At 39.3% G+C, this 13,976-nt stretch overlaps 1 non-coding gene across 1 annotated transcript; it reads left to right on the top strand.

Annotated features, from left to right (window-relative positions):
• The first annotated feature begins 13,347 nt into the window (after positions 1 to 13,347).
• Positions 13,348 to 13,450, top strand: LOC144998958 (U6 spliceosomal RNA). Its single transcript, XR_013660490.1, has one exon. It is a non-coding gene; the product is annotated as a U6 spliceosomal RNA (small nuclear RNA).
• Positions 13,451 to 13,976: the final 526 nt, after the last annotated feature.

Raw genomic sequence — 13,976 nt, 5'->3', positions numbered from 1 at the left:
CATCGTCTGAATCATTAATTGCACACCAGCCATGGTTATTGGCTCAGGTGCTGCTGCTACAACAAGTCTTTGTTCAATCACTGGTGGTTGATTCCTGTTTTCATCAGCATTTCCAACTCCACTTCTTGTTCTCACCATTTTTGATCTACACACCGAATAAGGTGAAATTAGATCCTTATTCACGATAGATATTCAAATCATCCTTATCACTCCGAAACATTTACATGCTAGTTCTAATATCGTAGACGTACGCTTAGAATCCTACACACATAAGGTTTCTAGATCCGGTCGGCAACAGACCATAGATCCGAACAAATAATATCATATATGGCAACATATAACATTTAGCACATAAAGCATTTTAGGCAACTTCCCTAAAATAAACTAGTGCTCGTGTCTAAAACATAACAGACACACATCTCAAAATTCCATTTAGCATTCTATGTTTAAGTCTAGAAATCCTACAAATTCCTAGTTCGCTTAAACTAATGCTCTGATACCAACTGTGACATCCCCAAAATCTCGGCCCGAAAAGACCGATTTCATTTATGCTTTTTAAAATAATTTTCAGAGTAAATCCTTTTAATTTTAAAAGAGATGCGGAATTTGTTCCCAAAAACAAAACATGATAAAATAGATATTTATCAAAACATTTCATAAAGAAATATGATTTCATTTCATAATCAAAAGTCGGGATGTCATGTTCCGATACAGATCATAAAGCATAAACGATAGCATTACAAGTCTTTCAACAAATATATACATATACAGACTTGTAAACAAAACAACTTGATGTTCGCCCATCTTAAGCTCTTGCGCCACTTCCTGTAAAATAAATCAACTGAGTGGGTCAGGCTTGGGAGCCTGGTGAGCATGTAGGGTTTTCAACCCACAATAAATAATTTAATTAATTATTATCAACCAATAATAACCCAGTTACCCATTCCCGTTATTCTCACTTTATGTCCCTAAAATAACTAACACAAGGGACCTAGTCTAAGAATATTTCATCGGGGCGACTACACATGCTTCGGGGGTTCCTCAGCAATATAAGTCAAATAAGGCAACCATGGGGGGGATGGAATACAGCGAATGAACACCCAAGTTCATTAACACCTACAGGTTATGAGCCTGCTAGCGTTCCACTGGACTATCTAGAAAAGTCCGTGGTCGTCATCTAAATTCCGCTAGATGACTGGATCAAAACAACATCGAGGCCTCTCATCTGTTTATTACACACCAACTATCTACCCATATTCTACCCAACATATTAGTAGATAAAATATACATTTTTATACGTAGTTTCAAAACCTGTATAGCATGCTCAATCAAAACATTTTTCACATAACAGATGAGGCATACACACATAACACGTATTTCATAGAGAATACTTCAGATCTATAAGATAGAAGAGAGTGAATATACACTCACACGTATAACAACCAAATATATACACATAACACGTATTTTATAGGAAATAATTCATAATATTGTGTTGGAATGAAAGTAACTACACACTCACATGATCAGAAGATGATCGGGCAGCACTACGGCTTGCAGAAGAGGTGTTTCTCCGTAGATCTGGAAGATCTTCACAAAACCGGGCTCCTCGCGGGCAGCGTTTCGGCTCGGGAATAACACTCTTCGGGATTCTCGGGGCTTCGGATCTTGCTTCGGGGCTCGAGAATATTACCGGGGCTTCGGGGTATAAACGGCACGCAAAACGAGGCAAAACTTAGAGAGAAAGAAGAGTTTGAACAAGAGAAAATGGCTGAATTCGAGTTCTATTTATAGGCTGCTGGGTCTGGGATTACGCGGGGCGTACTCAAATTACGCGGGGCGTACTCGGGTTACACGGGGCGTATTTTGACGTCACTGCGTGCGTCGACTGGTGGCACTCGAGTATTGGTCAGACAAGTTGCAACCGACTGAGTACGTGGGGCGTACTCAAATTACGCGGGGCGTAATTGACTTGTCAAACTTCTAAATTGCGTAACTTTCGCATACGAGCTCCGTTTTCGACGTTCTTTATATCCACGCGAAGGTCAGACCATACTCTACAACTTTCATTTAGACTCTATCGGCTAATTTTCACTTTTATTTTTATTATTTATTTTTAGAAGGCCGGGACAGAAAAACTTCGTTATAAATTCATAACTTCTTCGTCTGACGTCCGTTCTCGCCTAACTTTTCATTGCTTCGCTACTAACAACAAGATCTTCGATTCTCATTTAGATTGTTTCAGCTAAAAACCGCTCGATCTCAAATCGAGTATTCGGGCTGCATACTGCCACGTCGAAACTTCAGAAAATCATAACTTCCTCATACGAAGTCAGATTTGGGCGTTCCTTTTATGCACGCTCTCGGTTTAACGAAATCTACGACTTTCGTTTAGATCGCTAAGGCTAAATATCGTTCTATCTTAAATTCATATTTTACGTCACTCGGCGTCATACCGGTTCTGTCTCGAAACTTCGACAGGTCATAACTTCTTCGTTATAACTCGGATTTTGGCATTCCTTATATCTCCGGAATCCTTGTTTCAACCACTACAACTTTATGCAAAGATGTCGGGCTTATCTCACACTTTAATTTTGACGCGTATTTTATTCTTAATTCATTAAATTATAAAAATCAAGAAAATAAACACATAAATCACATAATTCACATAATTCACAAATAATACATTTTTATTATTTCAAATTTAGTTACAAAGGTTAACCTTAGACTATTACATTGCTAAAAATGGCAAGCCCAGAAACACAGGCGTTACATGTATATCTCCCTACTCAACTTATATGAGCGTCGTGATGTCAGGCTAAACGGATCTAACTAGGTCAAAGTTTATCAAGTCCTTAAATTCATTAAGTTCAACTCTCCCTAGTCAAGTTCATTTAAAATCTTTCGTGCCTACCAGCACATCGAGCACATAACGTAGACGATTCAACTTAGGTACGTTACGTAGATTCAGATTGCCCGTTATCACTTGCTAATTTCACTTCCCAAAACATCTCCTGCAAGCACATTCTATTAACACCATATTTTTGATTTTCTGATTTTCTAATGTTTTTGGATTTTTTTTAAATTTTCTAATTTTTGTTTTGTTTTTATTTCTCCCCCTAAATTTGTGCATAGGAGAGAAACGAAAGTAAATGTGCAAATTTAAACTATCCTAAAACAAAAATTAGTCTTTGAAGCGAATCAGAGTAAGATAAACTCAGGAGAATAGAGAAGAAAATTCAAACCGTAAGTCACCGATTGAATTTGCATCCAGAAGGTCTGAGAACAGCACGCGTAATCTCAGAACAGATCCAAAAATTCTTCACATCGTTAAGTACTATCCCCATGAGTGATACCTTCCTTTCTTCCCTTCACGCAAAGGACACATACTCTCAAATAATGTTCTGAGTGTTGTACAGTTGAGATATATCCCAATCATATGCCAGGAGCACCCACTACCAACAAACCGATGTCTGATGATATGCCTCCATAGTTGCTCCGACACAGAGCGGGATCAGTTGAACTTTGGAACCCAGTCCATTTTGAAACTGGGTCTACCTTTGTCATCAATGCACGATACTCTCTCCCATGACATATCCTGCTTATCACAAACAGAAGACGAAGAAATATTAGAGTCATTAGAAGATTTGGGAGTTTTCACCTTTGGTACCCATCTATATTCGGGTTTAACCCATTTCTTGTACGATCCGATGGGTGCCTCGGCACTTGATTTGGAACTTGAAGCCGTCTTCCTAGATGACTTTGACCTAACCGGTCTTGGCTTCACAGGAGCATCTCTTGAACTAGACTTCTGGGCCAGCATTCCCTTCTTGTTCTTGGGAATTGGATGATTGGCCTTGGGAGTTGAATTCTTGGCCTTCATGGCATTCTAGTCGGCATTGTCTAAACGTGACCTTGAGGGGTTTCTTTTAAAATATCTCCCTCTTGGCGTGTTCTGCCGGCCTTGAGCATAGTAGGGAGCGTATGCACTATTAGGACATTTTTTGGGCAGTGTGTTCAGGTGTTCCACAGTGAAAACAAGTCTTTTTCTTCACTATGAAGTTATTTCTTCCTGCCCTATCTCTTATTGATCCCAAATGCACACTTGCAATATGCACACTGTTGCGCTGGAATTGGAGGTCTGTATTTCTCAACGACAGGTTTGTTAGGAGTAACAGAATTCGAAGCAACAAATTTTGAGTTCAAAGAGTCATTGGTTTGTTCAGTAGTGCGCTCTGTGTTCTCATCTTCTGCTACTTTACCTGCACATGAAGTAGAAACATTAGTATTTTCAACATTAATAACTCCTCCTGACAAAAATCCAGCTCGTTTGCCATATTGAATATGTGCCTCCCTGACAATTTCTTCCTGTGCCATATGGATGGATGTGTAGTTATGATTGAAAGGAGGAGGAACACTATCATACCCTAGACCCTTGTTTTGATTAGCTTTGAATTTTAATTGGGTTTCAAATAATGACTCAACTGTCTGAATTGACGCAGTATAATTTTTGAAACTAACGTCTGTTTTTCCATACTTAATTTTCAAAGTGTCAAGTTCTTTAGTTAAAGCAACAAGTTGTCTCTTAATATAGTCATAATTTTCACACTTGTTGCTATACTCTTCCTGAAGCTTCTTAAAGTCTTTGGTTTTTGCTTCTAATTCATCCTTCAGGGGTTTCTATCCTTTCTTGAGTTGATATCCTTCATATCTCAGGTCCTCAACTTCTCTTTTTAATAAATCAATGTGTTCCCGAAGAAATTTAATCGCAGTTTCACAAGCTGGAGTACATGTAACTTCAGTGACCGAAATGTTTTCAAAACTCATTGTTTTTCTACACTTCAAGGCATCAAGTTCTTTAATTACATCAGCAAGACTAAGATGATTGAGATCTTTTGTCTTCTTGATGATAGCCACGTTCATATCCCACGATTTCAGAAGTGAATTCATAGCTTTTTGTTTATCACAAACTTAGACAAGAAGATCCCAATCATATTCATCTCAGTAGTAAGTGTAGTAAATCGCTGCAACTGAGTTTCGAGGGTTTCTCTAGTGATATAATCGAAAATGTTAAAATTTTGTCTTAACATATCCTGACGACTCTCTTTCATGTTTTCAACTCCCTCGTAGACCTTAAAATCAATTAAAACGCACAACTAGAAGTCAAAATCAAACTTAAAAGTCAAACCCTTTGATTATAAACCTCAAAAGTCAACCTTAAAAGTCAAAGTTAAAAGGTTAAACTTAAAATTCAAACTTGAAAAGTCAAACTTAAAAGCTAAATTTGAGAATTTTAAAAGTTAAACGAAAAAGTCAAAGTTTAAAGTCAAAGGTCAAACTTGGAAGTCAAAGTCAAAATTCAAGTTCAAAAGTTAAAAAATAAAAGTCAAAATTAAAATTTATTAATTTTAATTTAATTTATTTTTTATTTATTTATTGTTATTATTATTTTTTTTTTTATTTTGGATGAAAAGGGAATTGAATATGGGGTTAAAAGTGTCAAAATAGTAAAACTTGCTGCGAGAAAGACGGGTTATGTTTTAAAATTCGTAGGAATGACACAAGGAGCTTGCTAGCTGAGATGGTAAGGCGTTGTGTTTGAGAGCTGGAGGTTGCGGGTTTAATCCCCGGCACCCTCAAAATCGCGTCGGCCTTTTTTTATAGAAGCGCTGAAACTTGTTGATGCTCAGCCGAGCCGTCCTTCAAGCCGCGCAGTCGCCGAGCTGAATTCCGAGTCGAGACCGCAAACCTCCGGCGACCGTGAATAGTTTACAGCCGTAAACTCCGAAACCCTAGCCGCCGACCGCAACCTCCACCACACCCTCGCAGGTTTCGACCAAAAACACCGATTTTTCGAGTTTGAAGCTCCAAAACTCGATCAAAAACCCTTTTTATGAAAAACGCGAAGAACAAACCCCCCTTATTTTTCAGAGATCTATCCACAAACACATGAATATTTTGAAAATAAGATCAAATTATGCTCCAAATATGACAAAAATGTCTGATACAACCAAGCTCTGATACCAAATGTAAGTCCCTAATTTGCCTGTGTATCAATCAGATCTGTTTGATGGTGCGGAATCCCAATCAAACGGATGATGTCAGTTCAAATAGAAGAGAAGGAGAAGAATAATAATATGAATCTTTGTATGAATTGATTAGAATTAGGATCCGGATATAAAAGATTCACACACACAAAACTTCTCTATAGTTCCTCTCTTGGTCGTACACTCCTTGTGTTTCATCAATCTTTTCCTCACACCCCTTACCCCTATATATACATGAGAATATGGGCCGTAAACAGGGTTTACAACCGTAAACACCCCCTTGGCCATAAACCTGACCGTAAACACATAAGATATTACATAAAAATACAATTTCCAAGAAAAGCAAAGTATAAACCATAATATTGACCCAACAGAAGATATACGTTGGGCGTACTCCAAAGCTACACAAGAGGTATTGGAGTCTTGCATTGACTGGAAACAGGAGTGCTGACCGCCTACACAGGGCGTACTCCTCTCTACATAGGGCGTACCCTCGTAGAGTCCAAACTCCAATAAGTGCTTAATGGCTTAAGCACTTAAGCCCTAACTTCAGATCCATGGTCCAAATACACCTTAGAGTCAAAAAGTTTCCAAATTTACAAGTTTAGACGTCTAAAAGCTCTTAATATAAGATCTTAGCCCATTAAGACCTTTCTACAAATTGCATGAGACACTTCTTGCCATTGAGACTTCATTTTTATCACTCAGAACCCTTCCTAGGGTCTGAAAGGACAACTTAAAACATCCAAAACATAGCATGCACAATATTGCGACTTTCGGGACAAGAAAAGTACCAAAAAGCTATCAAAACAAGATCTACACAATACAATCACAAAGGTAGAAGCTTTTTACCTTCTGGGGCTTCTAAATGACAAGATGATCCCAGATCTACAAACTTGCTTCACTCTCCAAACACCTTGATGAAACTTCTTCTTCTTCAACCACACAAGAAACACACTCTATGTTCACACATACACACACACACACAAGAGAAGCTAGGGTTTTCCAAAAACGATCTCAAGACTTGGAGGCTGAAAGGATGAGGAAAAAGGGTTGATAATTAGGGTTAAATACCCAACAAAACCTAAAAGTTAGGGTTGCACCCAGACATGCGTACACCCTGCATACATATGCGTACGCCCAGCGTACTAGGGTACGCCCTAGTATGCCTAGCGTACTCCCCCCTCCTACTAAAATTACCAATTTGCCCCACGGGCCTCTTAGGGCTAAATTCAACCAAAACCAAGGACCAACATGACATACTAATTTACCGAAGGAAGGATTTGAAAATAACTGGAAACACGGGATGTTACACTTTGAAATGTTAAATTACAGTTATAATGGGATATGGAATGCAAAATGAGGAGAAAGGAGCTAAAAAGATGCAAACTTGACCCCTCGTCAGTGTTTTGGCCATATGTCATGACTCATAACTCCGTGATGAGGTTCAAAAGGTTCTAAAAACTAGACACAATTTAAAATGACTTTCGTGTTTTGAGAAAATGGTGATTCCCAATGAACTCGTCGAGTGTAACACAAACTCTTCGTGTTCAGTAGACTCTTCGCGATTCTTGATGTTGACTTGGGGAATATGGGATTTTAACGAAGAACTCGCCGAGTTGGTCCCAAAAACTATAAAAAGAGCTGAAAATTCTAAAGAGAGATATGACACCCTAGATTGATTCCTAAGATTATAAACCAACAAGAAGTTGTTTTGAGGGTCTAGGAGGTGGCCGTAAGGCCGTTAAGCTGACAGGAGCGAAGATCTGAAGGATTAGAGAGCCTATTATGCCAATAATCATGTGGTTCGATTCTCCGACCAAGATTAGCGTTCAAACATGATTCTATATGTAATTACTTTCTGATTTGGGTGTTAAAACTCTCTGCTTTGTGTTTATGATTAGATGAAACCTTGATTTTTTTGGATTAATGCTATTTGCATTATTTTATTTGTGTTTAATTTATGTTGTTAATCTTTTTAAAAGATCCTTATGTGTTAATGACAATTATTTTCTGTTAATTACTGAGTTAATTGAGTTGTATGAACGTCTTCTTGATTTATTGCCTCTGATGATTTTGATGACCATCAAGATTGTAAGCCTAGTGTTGTAAACATAAACTAGGGTTAACTTGAAAATAAGTAAATTAATGTGTGAGCATGTGTGATGAACAACCACATATGAGTTAATTGAACCAACCAATTTGATTAACTATCATTACAAGTCTTGCTTGATACAAACCGAACATTAGGAAACTAGTTAGTTTAATCAACTAATCACTGATTGAATTGACTTGTATGCTAAATAATTAGTAATAGTGAACATGAAACTAATCATTTTAGATGCGATAAACTAGGAATTATAAATTAAAAAATTAGTACATTAAATATACACATCAAATTAATAAGTTCAATGTGTTAATGAGTTGATAATCCATCCAAAGGCCTTGATTAAATTCGGCATTTTCCCATTACCTATAATCGTTAATCCTACGAGACCCTAAAAGCATCGATTATAGGGACTCACGGTAATACATCATATCACCTTAGAGTATAGTCGATTATAGGAGCTCATAGTAATACATTAAAATCACCTTAGAGCTTAGATTGGCATTAGGGATGTGCGGAATGGTAATCAAAATACATTAGGATCATCAATTAGGATTAATAAATGATATCATAATATGATATAATATAGGATCGTTGGATATCTTAAAAAGATAGTTAATTAGGATTAATAAATGATGTCCTAATGAGATAAAAGATAAGATCATTACATATCCTAAAAAGATAGCAAATTAGGATTAATAAATGATATCCTAATAAGATAAAAGATAGGTCGTTAGATATCCTAAAAAGATGGAAAGCTAGGTTAATATAATATTTAAAAATATGTTTCTCAAAGAAAAAGGGTTCTTAAAAGTTACCCAAAATCAAAAATGCTAAAAACCTGTGAGCTTAGTAACATTACGTTGATGTTTTCAATACCGCATGTATTCCTAGGAAGCTGTGAGATGGAAGCCTACACTCCTAGAAGCAGGCGTTGATGGAGGAACCAGCTAGGAAACTCCTATAGTTTATCGTTCATGTCTATTTATTAAGTTACTTGTCTGTAATATGAACCCTAGAAATCCGATGTAACGTTTTATTTATAAATAAAATATATGTTTTTGTTATATATTTTGTTTTGTACTATTCAATATATTTTCATGGACTGAAAACCAAGATCCCTACGTCGCACTGCCTAGCATTTCCGCCAACGGTCGGGCAGGGTATGACATTAGGTTTTAATCAATATAATTAATCAGTTAATAGAATCCATAATTGTTCTTGTCAACTGGTAATAAGTAAAAAATATTAAACTGGCCGTGTTGGGATTTAACTATCATATAAACTGAAATTTCATACCTTTAGATTCCTGAGCTTGTAAGAAGTATTGGGTATTACGGTGAATTTTACACAGATCTTAATGCAACATTTTTTATCTTAATTAAGAACTTGTTTAATTGGACAGTAAAAAGTTTGGGTTAAATAAAGAGCTTGTTTTAATTAATTTAATAAGGTAAAAGAGAATATACTAGAACTTGCTAGTTTTTCTAAGTATCAGCTTAGATAGAATGCATTTTGAATAACCAAATCTGGGCTGATTGCATGACTAGGAAAATCGCAGCAGAGCTGAATTCGTTTTTATTACTGGTTTCGGTTAGTTTGCAATTTCTAGTTTTAGTTTTAAATCAAAAATCCCCTTTTTTATATATATATTTTTGTTTTAGTGACTAGTATGTGCGTTACGCAAAGAGGTATTGACCATCATGTTGTGTCCCTGAGGATTCGACCCTAATTCCCTATGCTATCCTTTAGTGCAACCAAGTAGTGAAAATAATGTTTGCTTAAATCATGTGTGAAAGTGGTTTAACACTAAGCTCAATGTAGGTAACCATCTTGGTTTCCCTTTTTCTTACTTCCCAGACCATCGTTCTAGTTATTCTACTATCTTGAAGCATCCCTCCTTCTTATGACATTCTTTCCATAAAAGTCAAAATCTCGTTCTCTTTTTCCTCTATGTTATCTTTGACATCTTTTGAAAGTTTCTTTCTTTAGGGACATTAGGATTTCCATATCTTCTTTGGGTCTTGAACGCAACGAATTCATGTTGATTTTTTTGTCACTTGAGATCATCCTATGTCTTTCATCTTCTGCCATCAGGTGATAAGAAGTGCCTAAATTGCGAGTAGGTTTGGTTGCTAAAATCTAGGTCTTGATGACATTGAATTCAACATCTAAAACCATGAGGAACTTATACAGTCATTCTTTCTCTTGAAACTCGTTTAATCTTTTTCTTGTCATAGAAACAATTTTCGCATGAACAGTGAAGGAAGGGCTGAACAGATGAGATTTCATCCTATAACGACCTGAGGTTTGAGAAGTATGTTGCTGAGGCTACGTCTTATCCAATGGTTGTAATTTTCTGTTTCAAATCATACATTATAGACGAGCTTTCCTTGCCAAATCTCTCTAGTAGGTCAGACCATATCTGAGAAGCAATGATTTCATACCTTACTCTGTTGCAGATGTTCTTCTCCATGGTTATGGTAAGCAACCCCTTTAGCATTGCATTGAAACATATCTATGGCATGTAGTTCGAAGATCCCTCCTCAGGTTTCTTGATGGTCCTATCAATAAACTCAAACTTGTTCATGGAAAAGAGAAAGTGTTCCATATCTTGTAAGCAATCGACATAATTATTGTCAATAAGCACTTCGTTCATGTGGAGTTGTTTAGGGAAATCGGAGGGGTGAAGATAGTAGGGAGAACTATGATCGATTGATGCACCTGGACTTTCCCCTGTATTGATCTTGTATTTTGGTTTGCTGCTTCCTATCATTCTTCAAGATCGACGAAGGAATATTCAAATCAGAGATCTGAAAACCACTGTAATACCATCTAGAATTCCGATAGTATCACAGAAAACCTTTAAATACTATTGTTTGCTTAAACCTTGTAACGCCCCATTTCTGGTTGTAATTTTAATAAAGTATTTTTAATTTCTAAAGGGGTACTCAACGAGTCTGTAGCCCGACTCATCGAGTTGAGACGGGATAATCGCGCAAATGGAGTTGGCTACTCGATGAGTCCATACGCTGGGACTCGGCGAGTCCGCCTGTCTGACTGAAGCCCTGATTTCAAGGGTTTGTACCGTATTTAAATGTCATTATAGCCTCCCACCCCAGCCTCTAGCACCTTTAGAGCATTTCCCCTGTAAACCCTAGCCCCATTGTTGAGTTTGAGTGTGATTGTGTTAGCTTGGAAGCTTTAGAAGAGAAGGAAGGAGAAAAGGTCCATAGAAGAGAAAGGAGATCCAGGAGTTAGCTTCCATCTATTTCTCATTCAGGTAATGAAGTTATGACCTTGTGTATTCCTCCATTAAAACCCCTTTTATGTTTGTTATGTCTTCTTTGGAACCTTTTATGACTTAAAACTTGAGATATGGACACCCCTTTGGATGGAAACCTTAGATCTGGATGTTATTGAACCCTAGGAATTCCTTATAGCCACCTTTATGCGATCTTGGCCTTGTTCCAAAGCCTCAGTATTTGTTGATTTTGGGTATTTTAGCCTCATACTCATGTGCATGCACGTAAAGTTGGAAACTTTACATGTAAAACCAGTGCTAGAAGTTCATATCTATGTTTTGGAAGCACTGGAACCGATTGGAATCGACTGTGTAGTAGCAGCATGCTTGGGACTCAACGAGTTGTTCTTCAACTCGACGAGTTGTTCTTCAGACTCGACGAGTTGTTCATCCGACTCGACGAGTCATAGTCTGGACGTGTTCATATGTTGAAGGAGAACTCGACGAGTTGTTCATGCAACTCGGCGAGTCGGATGAAGTTAGACTCGATGTTAGCATCAAAGAAGAACTCGTCGAGTCTTTGCCAAACTCAACGAGTAGAAGCGGGTACAGGACTAGAATGGATGATAGGGACTCGGCGAGTTGACGGCTCAACTCGGCGAGTTCGGTCAATTGAAAGTTGACTGTGACCAGGGAGTTGACTTTGAACAGGGGTAAAATAGTCATTTTAACCAGAGGGCGTTTATCAGTACCTGACCTAGTGTTTTGTGGGATTTGTAGCCGGACAATTCCGAAGCAGCAGCCAACCAGCGTTAGATTTAGCATCTCATCAGCCAGCGTTACGAGGTGAGTTTTCCTTCCAGTAGGAACGGGTCTACGACCACAATGCCGACCTGTTTAGTTAGTAGTAGTTCCGGACTTCGGTCCGATGCAGTAGTTCAGTGTGCTTGATTTCTTTGTGATTCAAGTATGTCCTTGTGTTATGTGTTCCAGACTTCGGTCTGATACATTATGCAGTATATGTGCTTATGCCAGCTGAGATGTAACATCCCCCTCTGGCACGTATCACAATATTGTCCGCTTTGGGCCACTCGGCACGAGGACTTCCTAGGGGGTCACCCATCCTGGTACTACTCCCGCCCGAGCACGCTTAACTGCAGAGTTCTTATGGGATTTGCTGCCCTCACGGCTTTAAAACGCGTTGTGATAGGAAAGGTATCCACACCCCCTTATAAGGAATGCTTAGTTCTCCATCCCAGCCGATGTGGGATCAGATCTAACCCACTTTCACCCCCCCCCCCCCCCCCCCCGCATTATAGGGTTCGACGTCCCCGTCGAACACATCGACCCGTGCCTTGGCTCTGATACCATTTGTAACACCCCCTCCCCCTATAATAGGGGGTGTTACAAATAGAAAGTGGGTTAGATCTGATCCCACATCAGCTGGGAAGGAGAACTAAGCATTCCTTATAAGGGGTGTGGATACCTTCTCTAACACAACGCGTTTTAAAGCCGTGAGGGCAGCAGATCGCATAAGAACTTTGCAGTTAAGCGTGCTCGGGCGGGAGTAGTACCAGGATGGGTGACCCCCTGGGAAGTCCTCGTGCCAAGTGGCCCAAAGCGGACAATATTGTGATACGTGCCAGAGGGGGATGTTACAAATGGTATCAGAGCTAGGGCACGGGTCGATGTGTTCGACGGGGATGTCGAACCCTATAATGGGGGGGGGGGTGAAAGTGGGTTAGATCTGATCCCACATCGGCTGGGAAGGAGAACTAAGCATTCCTTATAAGGGGTGTGGATACCTTCCCTAACACAACGCGTTTTAAAGCCGTGAGGGCAACAGATCCCATAATCGGGCGGGAGTAGTACCAGGATGGGTGACCCCCTGGGAAGTCCTCGTGTCGAGTGGACCAAAGCGGACAATATTGTGATATGTGCCAGAGGGGGATGTTACAAAGACATCCGATAAAATTGGAACGATACAGAGAAGATTAGCATGGCCCCTGCGCAAGGATGACACGCACAAATCGAGAAATGGTATCAAAGCCAGGGCACGGGTCGATGTGTTCGACGGGACGTCGAACCCTATAATGGGGGGTGAAAGTGGGTTAGATCTGATCCCACATCGGCTGGGAAGGAGAACTAAGCATTCCTTATAAGGGGTGTGGATACCTTCCCTATCACAACGCGTTTTAAAGCTGTGAGGGCAGCAGATCCCATAAGAACTCTGCAGTTTAGTGTGCTCGGGCGGGAGTAGTACCAGGATGGGTGACCCCCTGGGAAGTCCTCATGTCGAGTGGCCCAAAGCGGACAATATTGTGATATGTGCTAGAGGGGGATGTTACATGAGATGTCTATGTTATGCTATGTTATGCTCAGTCTGTTCTGGACTTCGGTCCGATGCAGTTAGTTCTGGACTTCGGTCAGTTAGTTCCGGACTTTGATCTGATGCAGGGGACAAGGTCACAATTAGTTCCGGACTTCGACCCGATGTAGTTTTTGGACTTCGGTCCGATACAGAGGGCAAGGCCGTGGTTAGTTCCGGACTTCAGTCCGATGCAGTTTCCGGACTTCG

Source organism: Lactuca saligna, chromosome 5 (genome assembly GCF_052625555.1).
Source record: "Lactuca saligna cultivar CGN05327 chromosome 5, ASM5262555v1, whole genome shotgun sequence".
NCBI classification, from domain to species: Eukaryota; Viridiplantae; Streptophyta; class Magnoliopsida; order Asterales; family Asteraceae; genus Lactuca; species Lactuca saligna.
Note: the sequence above shows the minus strand (reverse complement) of the source record. Positions and strands in the feature narration are given on the sequence as shown.